The sequence below is a fragment of the Scyliorhinus torazame genome, chromosome 13, assembly GCF_047496885.1.
Source record: "Scyliorhinus torazame isolate Kashiwa2021f chromosome 13, sScyTor2.1, whole genome shotgun sequence".
NCBI lineage: Eukaryota > Metazoa > Chordata > Chondrichthyes > Carcharhiniformes > Scyliorhinidae > Scyliorhinus > Scyliorhinus torazame.
In genome coordinates this window covers 73,626,795-73,644,078 of record NC_092719.1, presented here as the reverse complement: position 1 = coordinate 73,644,078, position 17,284 = coordinate 73,626,795, and the positions used below count along the sequence as shown (strand labels likewise).

Genomic DNA, 17,284 nt, shown 5'->3' with positions numbered 1-17,284 from the left:
GGACTGTATAAATATGCATGACCTCCAGTGCCCTGGCATTTCACCAGCTGCAGCAGGAGGCCACGCATCTAACTGTAATAAAGCCACAGTTGTACCCAACTTTCGACTTTGTGCAATTGATCGTGCATCAATTTATTACAGACAGATTTTCCACAGAATGGATATCCGAATTAAGCCCGATCGCCTGCAGCTGGATCCGCACTCGCCCGATGCCAGGAAAGACTGGCTAGCATGTTTTGAGGCCTACATCAACGCGGCGGACCCCGTGCCAACGAAGGCTCAGAAGATAAACGTCCTGTACTCCAGACTGAGCTCCAGCGTGTTCCCGTTGATCCAAGACGCCACGAATTACACAAAAGCAATGGAACTCCTTAAGGAACACTACGCGCAGAAGGCGAACACGCTCTTCGCCAGGCATGTACTCGCCACCCGCTCGCAACTACCTGGTGAGTCCATCAAAGACTTCTGGCGGGCCCTAGTTCCACTCGTCCGGGACTGGGACTGTCAGGCCGTTACGGCCGCCGAACACACGAATCTCATGCGCGATGCCTTCGTGATGGGGATTGCGTCGGACCGCATCCAAGAACGATTGCTGGAAAGGGCTACGCTCGAACTGGCGGAGACGTAAATCTTGGTGCTCTCCATGATGGTCGCATCCTGCAACGTACAATCGTACCCATCCCGCCACGCTGCCCACCTTTCTACTCCTTCCTACCCCTCCTGGACCCCGCCGACGACCTCCTCAGCCGGGGCCCTGCCTTCCCAATACGCCCGCGCCGCACGCCGATCCATGCACCCCGGGGGTCCCCACTGCTACTTCTGCGGTCAGCAGAAGCATCCCCGCCAACACTGCCTGGCCCGCACTGCAGTTTGTAAAGCCTGCAGTAAAAAGGGTCACTTCGTGGCTGTGTGCCAGGCCCACACAGCCGCTGCGATCGCGCCCGCTATCGCCCCCTCCCCCACACCAGATGCACAATGGGAACCGCGATCTTCTCCTCCCAGGTCCATGTGCGACCAATGGGCGCCGCCATCTTGTCCCCCTTCGGCCACGTGTGTCCCATGGGCGCCGCCATCTTGTCCCGACTCCGCAATGTGCGCACCATGGGCGCCGCCATCTTGTCCCCCACAGGGTCTCCGGACATCCCGACATCGGAACCGCACACGCTCGCCACCCAAAGCATCTGATGGCTACCCGCAGCTCACTTTGATGACGCTGGACCAATCTCGTCCGCACAACCTGGCCACCGTGTCGACGACGGTTAAAATCAACGGCCACGCGACCTCGTGCCTGCTGGACTCCGGGAGCACCGAAAGCTTTGTTCACCCAAATACAGTAAGGCGCTGCTCCCTCGCGATCCACCCTGCCAATCAAAGGGTCTCCCCAGCCTCTGTATCCCACTCCGTCCCGATCCGAGGCTTTTCTACGGTCCAGGGCATAGAATTTAGTAACTTCCGCCTCTATGTCCTTCCTAATCTCTGCGCTGGACTCCTGTTGGGCCTGGACTTCCAGTGCAACCTCCAGAGCCTCACCCTCAAACTCGGCGGGCCCTTACCCTCCTTACCGTTTGCGGCCTCGCGACCTTCAAGGTCGATCCCCCCTCCTTTTTTGCCAATCCAACTGCGGATTGCAAGCCCGTTGCCACTAGAAGCAGACGGTACTGCACCCAGGACAAGACCTTCATCAGGTCCGAAGTCCAGCGGCTGCTTAAGGAGGGTATTATCGAGGCCAGCAACAGCCCCTGGAGAGCCCAAGTGGTAGTGGTTAAAACTGGGGAGAAACACAGGATGGTCGTGGACTACAGCCAGACCATCAATCGGTACACGCAGCTCGACGCGTAACCCTCCCACGCATATCTGATATGGTCAATCAGATTGCGCAGTACCGGGTCTTCTCAACAATTGACCTGAAATCCGCCTACCACCAGCTCCCCATCCGGAAGTCGGACCGGCCATTCACTGCCTTCGAGGCGGACGGTCGCCTCTACCACTTCCTTAGGGTCCCTTTCGGTGTCACAAATGGGGTCTCGGTCTTCCAAAGGGAAATGGACCGAATGGTCGACCAGTACGGTTTGCGGGCCACCTTTCCGTACTTAGATAATGTCACCATCTGTGGCCATGACCAGCAGGGTCACGATGCCAACCTCGATAAATTCCTCCGCACTGCCACTCTTCTCAACCTGACCTACAACAAAGAGAAGTGTGAGTTCAGCACGACCCGGTTAGCCATCTCGGCTGTACAGTCCAAAACGGCCTTCTCGGGCCCGACCCGACCCGACCGACCGACCTCATAGAACTCCCCCTCCCCCACTGCCCCAAAGCCCTCAAACGCTGCCTGCGGTTCTTTTCCTACTACACTCAGTGGGTCCCAAACTATGTGGACAAGGCCCGCCCACTCATTCAATCCACCCAATTCCCCCTTGCGGCCGAGGCACAACATGCTTTTGCCCCCATCAGAGCAGACATCGCCAAGGCCGGGATGCGCGCAGTGGACGAGTCACTGCCTTTCCAAGTAGAAAGCGACGCTTCAGACGTCGCCCTTGTCGCCACTCTAAACCAGGCAGGCAGACCCGTGGCATTCTTTTCCCACACCCTTCATGCCTCTGAAATTCGACACTCATCTATCGAAAAAGCTATTGTTGAAGCTGTGCGGCATTGGAGGCATTACCTGGCCGGTAAGAGATTCACTCTCCTTACGGACCAACGGTCGGTAGCCTTCATGTTCAATAACACACAGCGGGGCAAGATCAAAAATGATAAAATCTTGCGGTGGAGATCTGGAATTATAGGTATTACGGTACCTGGCAGGCTAAAGCACCATTGGTGGAAACTGTATACTTTCTATTGGTAGAATGTATGATAGTTCCACCCTGATAGGCGTGGTATAAGAACCCGTGCCGCCCCAGCAGCCTTCATTCTGTACCTGAGCTGTTGGGGGAAACATCTAGCTTATTAAAGCCTTCAGTTGGACTACAATCTCGCTTTAGTGGTCATTGATCGTGCATCAATTTAATAAGCTAGTTTTTTTAAGATGAAAGGATGGAGCTCCGAATCAAGCCAGAGTTGTCTGCAACTTAGCCCCCACGCGTCGAACTCAGTGGCAATCTTTAAGCACTGGCTGGCGTGCTTGAAAGGGTATCTCGAGACGGCTGAAAACGCACCCACGGGAGAGCAGAAACTCAAGGGTGAGCCCGGAGATTTACACCCTTATCGAGGAAGCGGAAGACTTCGATGCAGCAATAGAGCTGCTAAAAGGACACTATATTTGCCCGGTAAACCAGGTCTACGCCCGGCACCTGCTTGCAACAAGGCGACAAACCCCTCAGGAATCGCAGGAGGAATTCTATCGTGCACTCGTGGTGTTGGGCAGAAACTGCGGCTGCCCGCAAGTTTCGGCGAGCGAGCACACGGAACTCGCAGTCCAGGATGCTTTTGTGGCAGGTATGCTATCTTCACAAATCCGCCAGCGTCTATTAGAAAAGGTCACCCTGGGTCTCAGGGAGGCACGGGCCCTTGCAGGCTCCTTGGACGTGGCCTCTAGGAACGCCCACGCCTACGTTCCCGACCGCGCGGCAGCCCCCTGGGCAGCGTGGAACCCCTCTGCGGCCAACCCCGAGACTTCCCCCATTCCCCCACAGGCCTGCGCTGCAAGGCAGCCTGGCAACCCCCAGGGGCCCCGCTGCTACTTTTGCGGGCAGGCCAAGCACCCCCGCCAGCGCTGCCCAGCCCACGCATCCACCTGCAAGGGATACGGCAAAAAGGGCCATTTCATGTAGGTATGCCAGGCCCGGGCGGTTGCCGCGGTCTCCGGTGGCGAATGCGGACCGCAACCACTAACTTCTCCACGGGCCTCGTGCGGCCAGCGGTCGCCGCCATCTTCATATCCCAGGGCCACGTGTGGACCCCGGGCGCCGCCATCGTGTTCCGCGGACGCCACGTTGGAGGGATGGGCGCTGCCATTTTGACCACCCCCAGCCATGTGCGACCAATGGGAGACGCCATCTTGGATGAACCCCAAGGACACCAGCTTGGCTGACCACGCACTTCCCGAAGAGAACTCTCAACTGCTGCGACTAGCCTCGGTGACTCTGGATCAGTCTCGGCCTCAAACACTCTCAACTGCTACGACGACCGTATTCATCAACGGGCACGAGATGTCCTGCCTAATCGCCTCTGGGAGCATGGAGAGCTTCATGAATCCTGAGACGGTAAGGCGATGTTCTCTCCTCATCCACCCCATTAATCAAAAAATATCCCTGGCTTCTGGTTCACACTCAGTGGAGATAAAGGGGTTTTGTGTAGCAAACCTCACAGTCCAGGGAAGGGAGTTCAAAAATTTCCGTCTCGACGTCCTTCCCCACCTCTGCGTGGCTTCACTCCTGCGTTTAGACTTCCAGTGTAACTTCAAAGCCTGACCTTCCAATTCGGCGGCCCTATAACCCCCTTACTGTCTGCAGCCTTGCGACCCTTAAGGTTCAAAGGCTACTGAGGGAAGGGGTCATTGAAGCCAGTAACAGCCCCTTGCGAGCTCAAGTAATGGTGGTAAAGACCGGGGAGAAGCATAGGATGGTCATTGACTACAGTCAGACCATCAATAGGTTTACGCAGCTGGACGCGTACCCTCTCCCCCGCATATCCGACCTGGTAAACAGGATCGCGCATTATAAGGTCTTCTCCACGGTGGACCTCAAGTCCGCCTACCACCAGCTCCCCATCCGTACTAGTGACCGCAAATACACTGCCTTCGAGGCAGGTGGGCGGCTCTATCACTTCTTAAGGGTTCCCTTCGGTGTCACTAACAGGGTCTCGACTTCCAGCGTGAGATGGACCGCATGGTTGACCGGTACGGTTTACGGGCAACATTCCCGTATCTCGATAATGTCACCATCTGCGGCCATGACCAGCAGGACCACGACACCAACCTCTGAAAATTTCTCCAGACCACTAAAATCCTTAACCTTACATACGACAAGGATAAATGCGTGGTTAGCACCAACCGTCTAGCTATCCTCGGCTACGTAGTACGAAATGGAGTTATAGGCCCCGACCCTGAATGCATGCGCCCCCTTACGGAGTTCCCCCTCCCTCACTGCTCCAAGGCCCTGAAACGTTGCCTCGGGTTTTTTAGCTACTACACCCAGTGGGTCCCCAACTACGCGGGCAAGGCCCGTCCCCTGATCCAATCCACAGCTTTTCCCCTGTCGATAGAGGCCCGCCAGGCCTTCAGCCACAGCAAAGCAGACATTGCAAAGGCCACGAGGCACGCCATCGACGTATCCCTCCCCTTCCAAGTCGAGAGCGATGCGTCCGATGTAGCTCTGGCGGCCACCCTCAATCAAACGGGCAGACACGTGGCCTTCTTCTCTTGCACCCTCCATGCTTCCGAAATCCGCCACTCCTCAGTCGAAAAGGAGGCCCAGGCCATAGTAGAAGCTGTGCGACATGGGAGGCATTACCTGGCCGGCAGGAGATTCGCTCTCCTCACTGACCAACGGTCGGTTGCTTTCATGTTTGATAATGCACAGCGGGGCAAGATAAAAAACGACAAGATCTTGCGGTGGAGGGTCGAACTCCCCACATACAACTACGAGGTCTTGTATCGTCCCAGGAAGATAAATGAGCCTTCTGACGCCCTGTCCCGCGGCACATGTGCCACCGCACAAGTGGACCACCTCCGAGCCCGCCACAAGGACCTCTGCCACCCGGGGGTCACTCGCTTTTTCCATTTTGTCAAGACCCGCAACCTGCCCTACTCCATCGAGGAGGTCAGGACAGCCACCAGGGACTGCCAAATATGCGCGGAGTGCAAACCGCACTTCTACCGACCAGAGAAAGCGCACCTGATAAAGGCTTCCCGTACCTTTGAACGCCTCAGCAAGGACTTCAAAGGCCCCCTCCCCTCCACTGATCGCAACACGTACTACCTGAATGTGATTGATGAGTACTCCCGGTTCCCATTCGCTATCCCCAGCCCCGACATGACCGCAACAACCGTCATCAAGGCCCTCCATAGCATCGTTGCACTGTTTGGGTTCCCTGCTTACATACACAGAGATAGGGGGTCCTCCTTTATGAGCAACGAACTGCGTCAATTCCTGCTCAGCTAGGGCATCGCCTCGAGCAGGACGACTAGTTACATCCCCCGGGGTAACGGACTGGTAGAGAGGGAGAACGGAACGGTCTGGAAGACCATCCCACTGGCCCTACAGTCCAGGAACCTCCCATTCTCCCGCTGGCAAGAATTCCTCCCGGATGCCCTCCACTCCATCCGGTCACTGCTTTGTACGACCACCAATCAGACACCTCATAAATGTCTCCTTGTCTTCCCCAGGAAGTCCTCCTCTGGGACCTCGCTCCCGACCTGGCTGGCAGCTCCCGGACCCATCCTGCTCCGAAAACATGTGCGGGCGCACAAGTCGGACCCGTTGGTCGAGAGGGTCTATCTGCTCCATGCTAACCCCCAGTACGCCTACGTGGCGTACCCCGACGGCCGACAAGATACGGTCTCCCTACGGGACCTGGCGCTCGCCGGAGCCCCACGCACATTCCAGCCACCAGTCCCACCCCCCCCTCCACTACAGCACCTTACAGGAGGATTGGTCCTTCCACCGGCCCCGTCTAGGCCCCCCCACACACCGACACCCCCCCGCAGGTGCTCCTTCCCCAGGTCAACCGTTTTCCCCACCAGCGCCGTCTAGGGGTGCCGAAGCTGCCATGGAGATCAAAGACACGCTCCCGGAGTCACAGACGCCCGAGCCTCCACCGGAGTCATCACCGAAGCTCCGACGATCACAGAGGACGACCAGGGCCCCCGATCGACTGATTGCTTCATTTTAATTGTAATCGGTAAATATAAACCATCAAATGTACATAGCTTTCAGAATTGTAATTAGTTACTAAACACTGTACGGAGGTATTACGGTACCTCCATAACTAATTATACCACGTTGCTATGCTTTGTAGTTTCAGGCCACCACCCCCGCCGGACACTTTTTTAACAGGGGGTGAATGTGGTATTATAGGTATTACGGTACCTGACAGGCCAAAGCACCATTGGTGGAAACTGTATGTTTCTATTGGTAGAATGTATGATAGCTCCGCCCTGGGAGGCGGGGTATAAGAACCCGTGCCGTCCCAGCAACCTTCATTCTGTACCTGAGCTGCTGTGGGAAACATCGAGCTTATTAAAGCCTTCAGATGGACTACAACCTCGCTTTAGTGGTCATTGATCGTGCATCAGGAGAATCGAGCTCTCCACCTATAATTACGAGATCTTGTATCGCCCCGATAAACTCAACGAGCCCCCAGACGCCCTCTCCCGACGTACATGTGCCAGCGCACAAGTAGACCAACTCCGGACCCTACACGACAGCCTTCGTCACCCGGGAGTCACTCGATTGTACCATCTGGTCAAAGCTCGCAATCTGCCCTACTCCGTCGAGGAAGTAAGGACAGTCACCAGGGACTGCCAGATCTGTGCAGAGTGCAAGCCGCACTTCTACCGGCCAGACCGTGCACACCTGGTGAAGGCTTCCCGCCCCTTTGGACGCCTCAGCGTGGATTTCAAAGGGCCCCTCCCCTCCACCGACCGTAACACGTACATTCTCAGTGTGGTCGATGAGTACTCCAGATTCCCCTTCGCCATCCCATACCCCGATATGACATCTGCCACCGTCATCAAGGCCCTCAGCACCATCTTCGCTCTGTTCGGTTTCCCCGCCTACATCCACAGTGACAGGGGATCCTCATTCATGAGCGATGAGTTGCGTCAGTTCCTGCTCAGCAGGGGTATAGGCTTCAGCACGACGACCAGCTACAACCCCCGGGGAAACGGGCAAGTAGAACGGGAGAATGGGACGGTTTGGAGGGCTGTCCAGCTGGCCCTACGGTCCAGGAACCTCCCATCCTCTCGCTGGCAGGAGGTCCTCCCTTACACTCTACACTCCATCCAGTCACTATTGTGCACCGCCACTAATAACACACCCCATGAACGTGTTTTTACCTTCCCCAGGAAGTCCACATCCGGGGTGTCGCTCCTGACTTGGCTCGCTGCTCCAGGACCGGTCCTTCTCCGTAGGCGCGTCCGACTCCACAAGGTGGATCCCTTGGTGGACAGGGTTCACCTGCTCCACGCCAACCCTCAATATGCCTACGTTGAGTTCCCCGACGGCCGCCAAGATACTGTCTCACTCAGGGACCTGGCACCGTCAGGTTCCACCCTAACTCATCCCCCCCACCAATGCGCCCTCCCCCCCACCTCCCACCGCGCCGCCAATATTGACCCCACCAGACCACCCCCCCTCCCCTTTTCCGCACAAGAGGACGAAGAGGAATTCTGCACACTCCCGGAGTTCCCCGATGACTGGCCAGCATCAGCACCGCCACCACCGCCATCACCGCCATCGGTGCCACCTCCACCACCGCCCGCACCGACTTCGCCGCCACCGTTACGCCGCTCCCAACGAAGCACCAAAGCACCGGACCGGCTGAACCTTTGACGGACTCCGGACCATCAACATGGACTTTTCTTTCCCTACCACTGTACATAATTGCACTAATTGTTTCACGTCACCCCCTCCGGACTCATTTTTAATAGTGGGTGAATGTAACGAACCACTGTAATAGGAGATGTAAGGTAGGACCTGCACTACAGGTTCGCCGGTAGCTCCTGCCAGCTGGCTCTGCCCACGGAAAACTGTATAAATATGCATGACCTCCAGTGCCCTGCCATTTCGCCAGCTGCAGCAGGAGGCCACGCATCTGACTGTAATAAAGCCACAGTTGTACCCAACTTTAGTCTTTGTGCAATTGATCGTGCATCAATCATATCGACCCAGGGTGTTCAGGGAAAAATTCTCCTGCTTGACCTCAGTAAAGGGCAGTCCGGCCTTGCTAAGAAGGTCCTCACTGAAACCTGCTGCAAGCTTAACTGCTGCCTCAAAGCAGGGCGAGGTTAGCATTACTAGTGGCTCTGAAGGAAACCATGGGCACGACTTGTTACATGTCCATTTCCTTCCAGGCTCCAACAGGCTATATTTGCAACATCTCCCAATTTGCTATCTGTTGTCATGTAAGGGAGGCTTCTGTATCCTAAAAGAATTAATTGCCATAGGAAAGTAGGCAAAGTGCACATGCAGTTTTGTGAGGGAACCAAATTTCCCCATGTTGCTGGGTGCCATTGACTGCATGTATGCTGAATGCTTGGGATGCATTCCTGAGCTGTACCTCAACCAAAAAGGATTCTATTCCCTCATCATGGTGTGCGTAGGTCAATATCCTCGCATCAATAATGATGCCTTCATTATATGCCAGTTCTCTGCGCCCTCTGCATTTGAGCCACTGTAGCGGCTGGATACAGGATGAAAAGGACTATCAGTTGATGAGTTGAATCATGACTCAGGCATGCAACTCTGTGAGCAGAAGTCATATTATAAGAGGCAAGCTCACATAAGGATTGTGATTGAGCAGACCATCGGAGTTCCGGAACATTGCTTCTGTGGCCTGGATCACTTTGGAGGAACCCTGCAGTACTCTGTATAGAGCATGTTAAGATTTCTGCACTTCTGCTCAATACATTGGAACTCCACTCTCATGAGGCACAGCCCTTGCCACCAGCTACATGGTGCCCTGCTGAGGAGGAGGAAGAATAGGAGCAAGAGCTTAAGGAAAAGGAAGTGGAGAACGAGGAGGAAAAAGAGAGCAGGCAACCTGGCCACCCTGTCTATGGTTTATTAATCCAACTGTGGTCCCAGTGTATGTGGCCCCGATTCATCAATAGCCCCACATTGTACCTTCCTTCTCTTACTGACCATCACTGTGCCCTCTTGGCCACATTGCAAAAATAAAACTACCACAAAATAAGCTTTCCCAACCAAATTGATGAATCGAAGAGTGCCGTAATGCATACAAATGTCAACAATAATCCTTATGCATTCCCTTCGTACCTGTCATTCTTGTGACTCTGCCTGCTCTCGTGCTCCTATGAAATGCCACCCCACTGATTGAAGCATTACTGGTAGAAGGCTGCTGATGTTTGGCGGAGAAGGCTGCAGATGGCCTTGCAAGACAATCTTGAACAGCTCTGGTCTTAGAAGGGCCGGCAGCTTTGGACTACACCATCTTGGTATGGGCAGCAGATGTCTGGGCTGGCTGGCAGACAACAGCAAGGGCACTGGTGGAGGGGCAGTGGGAGGAAGGTGAATGTTGTTATCCTGAAAGAGGATCAAGAGGTTTATGCTCGATGGAGCCACTACCCTAGAGTGGTGCCTCAGCTATCATGGTAATCTGCAGGAGGGCAGATTAATGCACTGCTCGGCCATCCTGTGAGCACTGTCGACCATTGTATCTGAGGCTACAATGGCAGTTTACTGAGCTTACGTGACTTCTTTTTGAACTTCCATTGCAGCACCAAGACATTGAGTGGCTGTTGCTTTTTTGCTGTGGAAACTGAGAGATCAACGATCAGTCTGTGCATTACTGTTGAGTACACAAGTGTGCTAATATAATTGGCCTCTAGGATGGACACCAAGATTTGCATTAAACCATGTATAAGGTTAGCGCCAGACTCCTCTGTGTTACTTGACAGTGACACTGCCACCAACTCAACTCGCATCAGTGCAGCAGCAGAGAAGGATGGAGCTCATTCGCTGCACTGTTGTGCCATCATTCAGTGTTTTTCTTGCTCATACTCTCTTCCACAATCTGTTCCAGTACAAGGCAGGATGATTCACCCTTTTAAGAAGTACAGGCTGGCCCTAAATAGTGGAGGCCAACTTGAAATGGTGTTGGCGTTGCACTACTATGGACAACGCCTTGCTGAGACAAGCAGCTATACAGCAGTGTGTTTAGCACAGCTATCTTGCAAAATAGAACACAACATTGGAACCGATAGTGTGCAGGCTAATTTGGCATTGCTATACACGAGTCCTTTTTTGGACCCTGTCTAATTTTGCAGCTAAAGATATTTTCCCCTACCTCCTTGATGATTCTACACTTGTTTTTTTTACCAGACATCAGACACAGACCCAGGAAAGGATGCACAGTCACTGCAGAGACAAAATCCAACTCATTCAAACATGTTATAGGCATCATCGCGCATCAACATTCCATTTCACTCCCCACACATCATGGAACAACTTAAACAGAAGTTGGCCTGGGGAGATTAAATAGCTAAGATATACCCACAGAATACTACATAGTAGATAATATGTGGAGGGAGGATGGCAGCCAGTTTACACAGAGCAAAGTCACACAAATAGCAATGGGATACACAACCAGATAAAAGGTAAATGTTGGACAGAGGCTCTGTCCTTTGCTCACGTGACTGAAAGCTTTCAAACTCCAAAGATCAAAGTTTAGACGGATGCAAACTCACCAACCATTCCATTAAAAAAAATATATATATTTTTATTGCAGTATTTGCAAAATTTTATAACGAAAACAGAAAAAGAACAATCAGTGTTAAACATTAATAGTGCAAAAATAGATAATTCCCCGAACGGCTCTGTCTTCGCAGACCATCGAGAATAACAAAAAACAAACAAATATAACACCTACCCCCCGCCCCTCGGAAAGCTGCTACTGCGGACATTTTAAATGAAATTTCCCCAAGAAAGTCGACGAACGGCTGCCACCTCCGAGAGAACCCCAATATTGACCTTCTTAAGGCAAACTTTATTTTCTCAAGACTGAGAAACCCAACCATGTCACTAACCCAGGCCTCTACACTCGGGGCCTTCGAGTCCCTCCACATTAACAAGAGCTCCGGGCTACCAGGGAGGCAAAGGCCAAGACGTCGGCCTCTTTCACTCCCTGAACTCCCGGGTCCTTTGACACCCCAAACATCGCCACCTCTGGACTCGGCACCACCCGCGTACCTAGCACCTTGGACATTGCCCTGGCAAACCCTGCCAGAACCCTTCAAGCTTCGGGCATGCCCAAAACATATGGGCATGGTTTGGTGGGCTCTCCGCGCACCTCGCATATCTGTCTTCCACCCCAAAAAACTTGCTCATCCTCGCCGCCGTCATGTGTGCCCGGTGCACCACTTTAAACTGTATTAGACTGAGCCTGGCACATGATGAGGAGGAATTGATCCTACTTAGGGTTTCCACCCACAGTCCCGTCTCTAACACCCCTCCTAACTCCTCCCCCTACTTGCCTTTAAGCTCCTCCACCGGGGTTTCCTCCGCCTCCAACAGCTCCTGGTAGATATCCGACACCTTCCCCTCCCCCACCCAGGTACCGGACACTACTCTATCTTGTATCCCCCGTGGCAGCAGCAGTGGGAAGGCCACCGCCTGCTTCCTCAGGAAGGCCCGCACTTGTAAATACCTAAAGCTGTTCCCTGGCGGCAATTTAAATTTGTCCCCCAGCGCCTGCAGGCTGGGAAAGCTCCCATCTATAAACAGGTCACCCATCCTTCTAATACCCGCCTCTGCCAGCTCTGGAACCCGCCATCCATCCTATCCGGCAGGAACCTGTGGTTATTACATAACGGGGTCCAGACCGACGCGCCTTCCACCCTCTTATGTCTCCTCCACTGCCCCCAGATCTTCAGTGTTGCCACCACCACCGGACTTGTGGAGTAACAGGCCGGCGAGAATGGCAGAGGTGCCGTTACCAGCGCTCCCAAACTGGCGCCTTTGCATGACGCCGCCTCCAACCGCTCCCATGCCTCCCCCTCCCCCAATACCCACTTCCTGATCATGGCAATGTTGGCCGCCCAGTAGTAGTTGCAAAAGTTCGGCAGCGCCAACCCACCCTTCCCCCGACTGCGTGCCAGCAGCGCTCTCTTCACTCGCGGGGTCTTGTTTGCCCACACAAATCCCGAGGTGATCTTATTAAACCGCTTAAAAAAGGCCTTAGGATGAAGATGGGAAGGCACTGGAATACAAATAAGCACCTCGGGAGGACCGTCATTTTCAAGGTCTGTACCCTCCCCGCCAGTGACAGCGGGAGCATGTCCCATCTTTTAAAGTCCCCCTTTATTTGTTCCACCAGCCGGGTCAGATTAAACTTATGCAACAAATCCCACTTCGGGCCACCTGTATACCCAGGTAACAAAAGTTCTTCTCTACCCTCCTCAGCGGCAGCTCCCTCAGTCTCTTCACCTGTCCTTTAGCCTGCATCACAAACAGCTCGCTCTTCCCTACATTCAATTTATACCCCGAGAAACTACCAAATTCCCTTAAGATCCGCATGACCTCCCCCATCCCCACTAGTGGGTCTGAGATATACAGGAGGCGATCATCCGCGTAGAGCGAGACCCGATGTTCCACCCACCCGGACCAGTTCCTTGAGACTCTCAACGCTATGGCCAGTGGCTCAATGGCTAGAGCAAATAATAACGGGGAAAGAGGACACCCTTGCCTTGTCCCCCGGTGCAATTTAAAATACTCCGACCTAAGCCAGTTCGTGCGCACGCTTGCCACAGGCGCACGCTTGCCACAGCAATTGTACCCACCGGATAAAGCCCTCACCAAACCCAAACCTATCCAGCACTTCCCACAGGTACTCCCACTCCACCCGATCGAAAGCTTTCTCTGCATCCATCACTGCCACAACCTCTGTTTCCTCCCCTTCCGAGGGCATCATAACAATATTTAAAAGCCTCCGCACATTAGCATTAGCATTAAGTTGCCTGCCCTTAACAAATCCAGTCTGGTCTTCCCCTATCACCCCCGGGACCTAATTCTCTATCCTAATGGCCAAGATCTTTGCCAATAACTTGGCATCCACATTTAGCAACGAGATTGGCCTGTAAGACCCACACTGTCCAGGCTCCTTCCCTTGTTTAAGAATGAGTGAGATCGAGACCTGCGACATTGTAGGGGGGAGGATTCCCTTCTCTCTCGCTTCATTAAAGGTCCTCAACAGCAGTGGGCTCAACGCCTCTGAAAATTCTTTAAAAAATTCCACGGGAAAGCCATCCGGCCCCGGAGCTTTGCCCAACTGCATGCCCTCCAGCCCCTTAATAATTTCTTCTATCTCGATCGGTGCCCCCAGCCACTCCACAAGACCCTCCTCCACCCTCGGGAACCTCAACTGGTCTAGAAATTGCCTCATCCCTTCCGTACCCGCCGGGGGTTCCGACCCATATAGTTTGCTGTAGAATTCCTTAAAAACTTCATTCACCCTCTCCGGGTCTGAGACCAAGTTGCCCCCCTTATTCTTTACTCCCCCAATCTCCCTGGCCGCCTGCCTCTTCCTAAGCTGGTGCGCCAGCATCCTGCTCGCCTTCTCCCCATATTGATACACCGCACCACTAGCCTTCCTCAACTGTTCTACCGCTTTCCCTGTGGTCAACAATTCAAACTTAGCCTGAAGCTTGTGCTGCTCCCTCAGGAGGAGCAGCACAAGCCTCCCGCATCAGGGGCCTCTGCATATTTCCTATCCACCCAGAGTATCTTCTCCACCAATCTCTCCCTCTCCACCCTTTCCCTCTTTTCTCTATGAGACCGGATCGATATAAGTTCCCCTCTAATAACCGCCTTCAGGGCTTCCCAGATCGTCGCTGCCGATACCTCTCCCATGTCTTTTGTCTGCAAATAGTTCTGGATACTTATATTCACCAGCCCGCAAACCACCTCGTCCGCTAACAACCCCACGTCCAGTCTCCACAACGGGCGCTGTCCTCTGTCCTCCCCAAGCCGTAAATCTACCCAGTGCGGGGCATGGTCCGAAACTGTAATCGCCGAATATTCCGTCCCCGTCACCTTTGGGATCAATGCCCTGCCCAGAACACAAAAATAAATACGGGAAAAGACTTTGTGGATGTGGGAGAAGAAGGAAAACTCCTTTACTCTCGGCCGTCTAAACCCCTTGGGGTCTATGCCCCCCATCTGTTCCATAAAGCCCTTCAGCTCCTTTGCCGCCACCGGCCTCTTCCCTAAGCCTGGATTTTGAGCGCTCCAATTCAGGTTCAATGACCGTATTAAAGTCCCCTCCCATGATCAAGTTGTGTGACTCAAGGTCGGGGATTTTGCCTACCACACGCCTCATAAAATCCACATCGCCCCAGTTTGGTGCGTAGACATTCACGAGTACCACTTGGACCCCCTCCAGCTTCCCACCCACCATGATATACCTACCCCCTTTATCAGCCACTATTCTCCCAGCCTCAAATGCCACTCGCTTGCTGATCAGAATAACTACCCCCCTGGTCTTCGAGTCCAGCCCTGAGTGGAACACCTGACCTACCCAACCCTTCCTTAATCTCATCTGGTCTGTGACCTTCAGATGTGTCTCCTGGAGCATTGCCACATCTGCCTTTAGTCCCTACAAATGCGCGAACACGCATGCTCTCTTCACTGGCCCATTCAGACCTCTCACGTTCCAAGTGATCAGCCTGGACGGGGGGCTACCACCCCCTTCCCCTGCCGACTAGCCATTACCCTTTCTTAGCCAGCCCCGAGCCCGCACCCCCGCATCCCCGGGTACCCCCTCAAGCAGCCGCCGCCCACGACCTTCCTTTTATTCCCTGAAGAAAATTTCTCCCTTGCCCGCAAAGCAGCCAACCCCCCCCCCCCCACCCCCTCGCCCCCAAAGACCAGAAACCTAATCCCCCAAATCAAACACCAACTCAACACTAAGTCACCCCCCACCACGCTTCCGAGAGTCAGCTGATCCATGCTGACCCCGATAGCCCCCGCTCCTGGCGCCAGTCAGACTCTCACCAACCATTCGAAACATACAGACCTCATCCCTTTTTATGCCGAAGAGTTTACCACGGAATATATTTCACCTCCAGAAAGAAAATTCTTCACTAATTAAAGTTTCTGCTGAAGGATCACTCAACAGTACAGGTGCAAGGTAGCAGCACCCTGCTGCAGGTGTGCATGGCTGATCATTTGACATCAGAGGGCAATCTTTTATCGATTGCCTAACAGCTTCTGTAGAACTGACGTATTCCAGCCCTCTTGAGATGATAACAACGCCAGCATTTTGTTTTAACTCTCTGATTGCACTGTTGTGAGTCATACTCAATAGTTTGACTTGATAGTTTTGTAAAGAATGTGAATAAGGTCTTACTCATCAATGGGCAAGTACCACAATATCATGACTCTCGACTCCTGGCATGGAGTCCTGTGCAACAGGAGACAGATCAGAGAGTAGATGGGGGGTTCATTATTAGCTGCAGTTCAGTTTAGTCTCTGAATCGACAGGATCTGAGTTCAATGCCCACTCCAGCGTATGATTTAGGCTGCCATTTCAGCGAGGTACAGAAGGCAGTATTGCAATATTGGAGGTGCCAGATTTTTGACTGATATCTTAAGCTGAGGCCCCTTCTGCTGTATTGAGAAAATGTAGAAGTTCCATGGTAAAGTAACCATAGTCCTGCTAAAATCCAGGACCATAGGCTGCTTTCCTCTTTGAGGGGGAGAGCTGACTGCTGGTGATTTAACCAGAGGATCACCACACCTCAGGCGAGGAGCAAGGTTGAGAAGACAGGGCCTTCATGAATAACCTCAGTCGGTACGGGAATTGAACCCGCGCTGTTGGCCTTGTTCTGCATCACAAACGAGCTGTCCGGCCAACTGAGCTAAACCAGCCCCCGGTTCCATGGTACTATTTCGAAGCAGAGATTGGTTTCTCTCTGGTGCCATGGCCAATATTTATCCTCAATCAAAGCAGGTTATTGAGTCACGTTCATATTACTGTTCATGGGACCCCGCTATGCACACATTGCTACATGTTACAACAGTACAATCTTCCATCCAGGTTTACCGCCAGGATTTCCCGGTGCTGCTGAGAGTGAATGGAGTTTTGGCTGGAATGTCAAATTCTTTGTTCTCGATCGCAATGGGGATGAGACCAGAGATGTGACAAGAGTACGTCAATTACACCCTTTGAGGCATTAGGAGGAAAGATATGAGATAATTCCTTCCATCCTTCCTCCCCTCCCTTTCTCATCTTCTGCCTGTTGAAGATCTCAAGCAATAGTGTCACAAATCAGAGTCTCTGACACCCTTTAACCACAAGGCCTCCATAGATCCTCATGAATTTAAAGTAATTACATTTTTCTCCCAAATGAATTTCTTTCTTTTGATTCGTTCATGGGATGTAGGCGTCGCTGGCTAGGCCAACATTGATTGACCTGCCCTCAGCCACATTGTTGTGGATCTGGAGGCCAGATCAGGTAAGGATTGCAGATTTCCTTCCCTGAAGGACATCCGTGAACAAGATGGCCTCTTACGACAATCGTTTCATGGTAATTTTTTAAAAATTGAATTCTTATTTCACCATCTGCCTTGGCAGGATTCGAACGTACATCCGCAGAGCATGA

The 17,284-nt window shown here is 53.1% G+C and overlaps 1 protein-coding gene across 1 annotated transcript in view; it reads right to left on the bottom strand.

Moving 5' to 3' along the window:
• Nucleotides 1-17,284, bottom strand: part of LOC140388107 (solute carrier organic anion transporter family member 1C1-like) — a 68,516-nt gene that overhangs the window by 34,877 nt on the left and 16,355 nt on the right. The window lies entirely within an intron of this gene.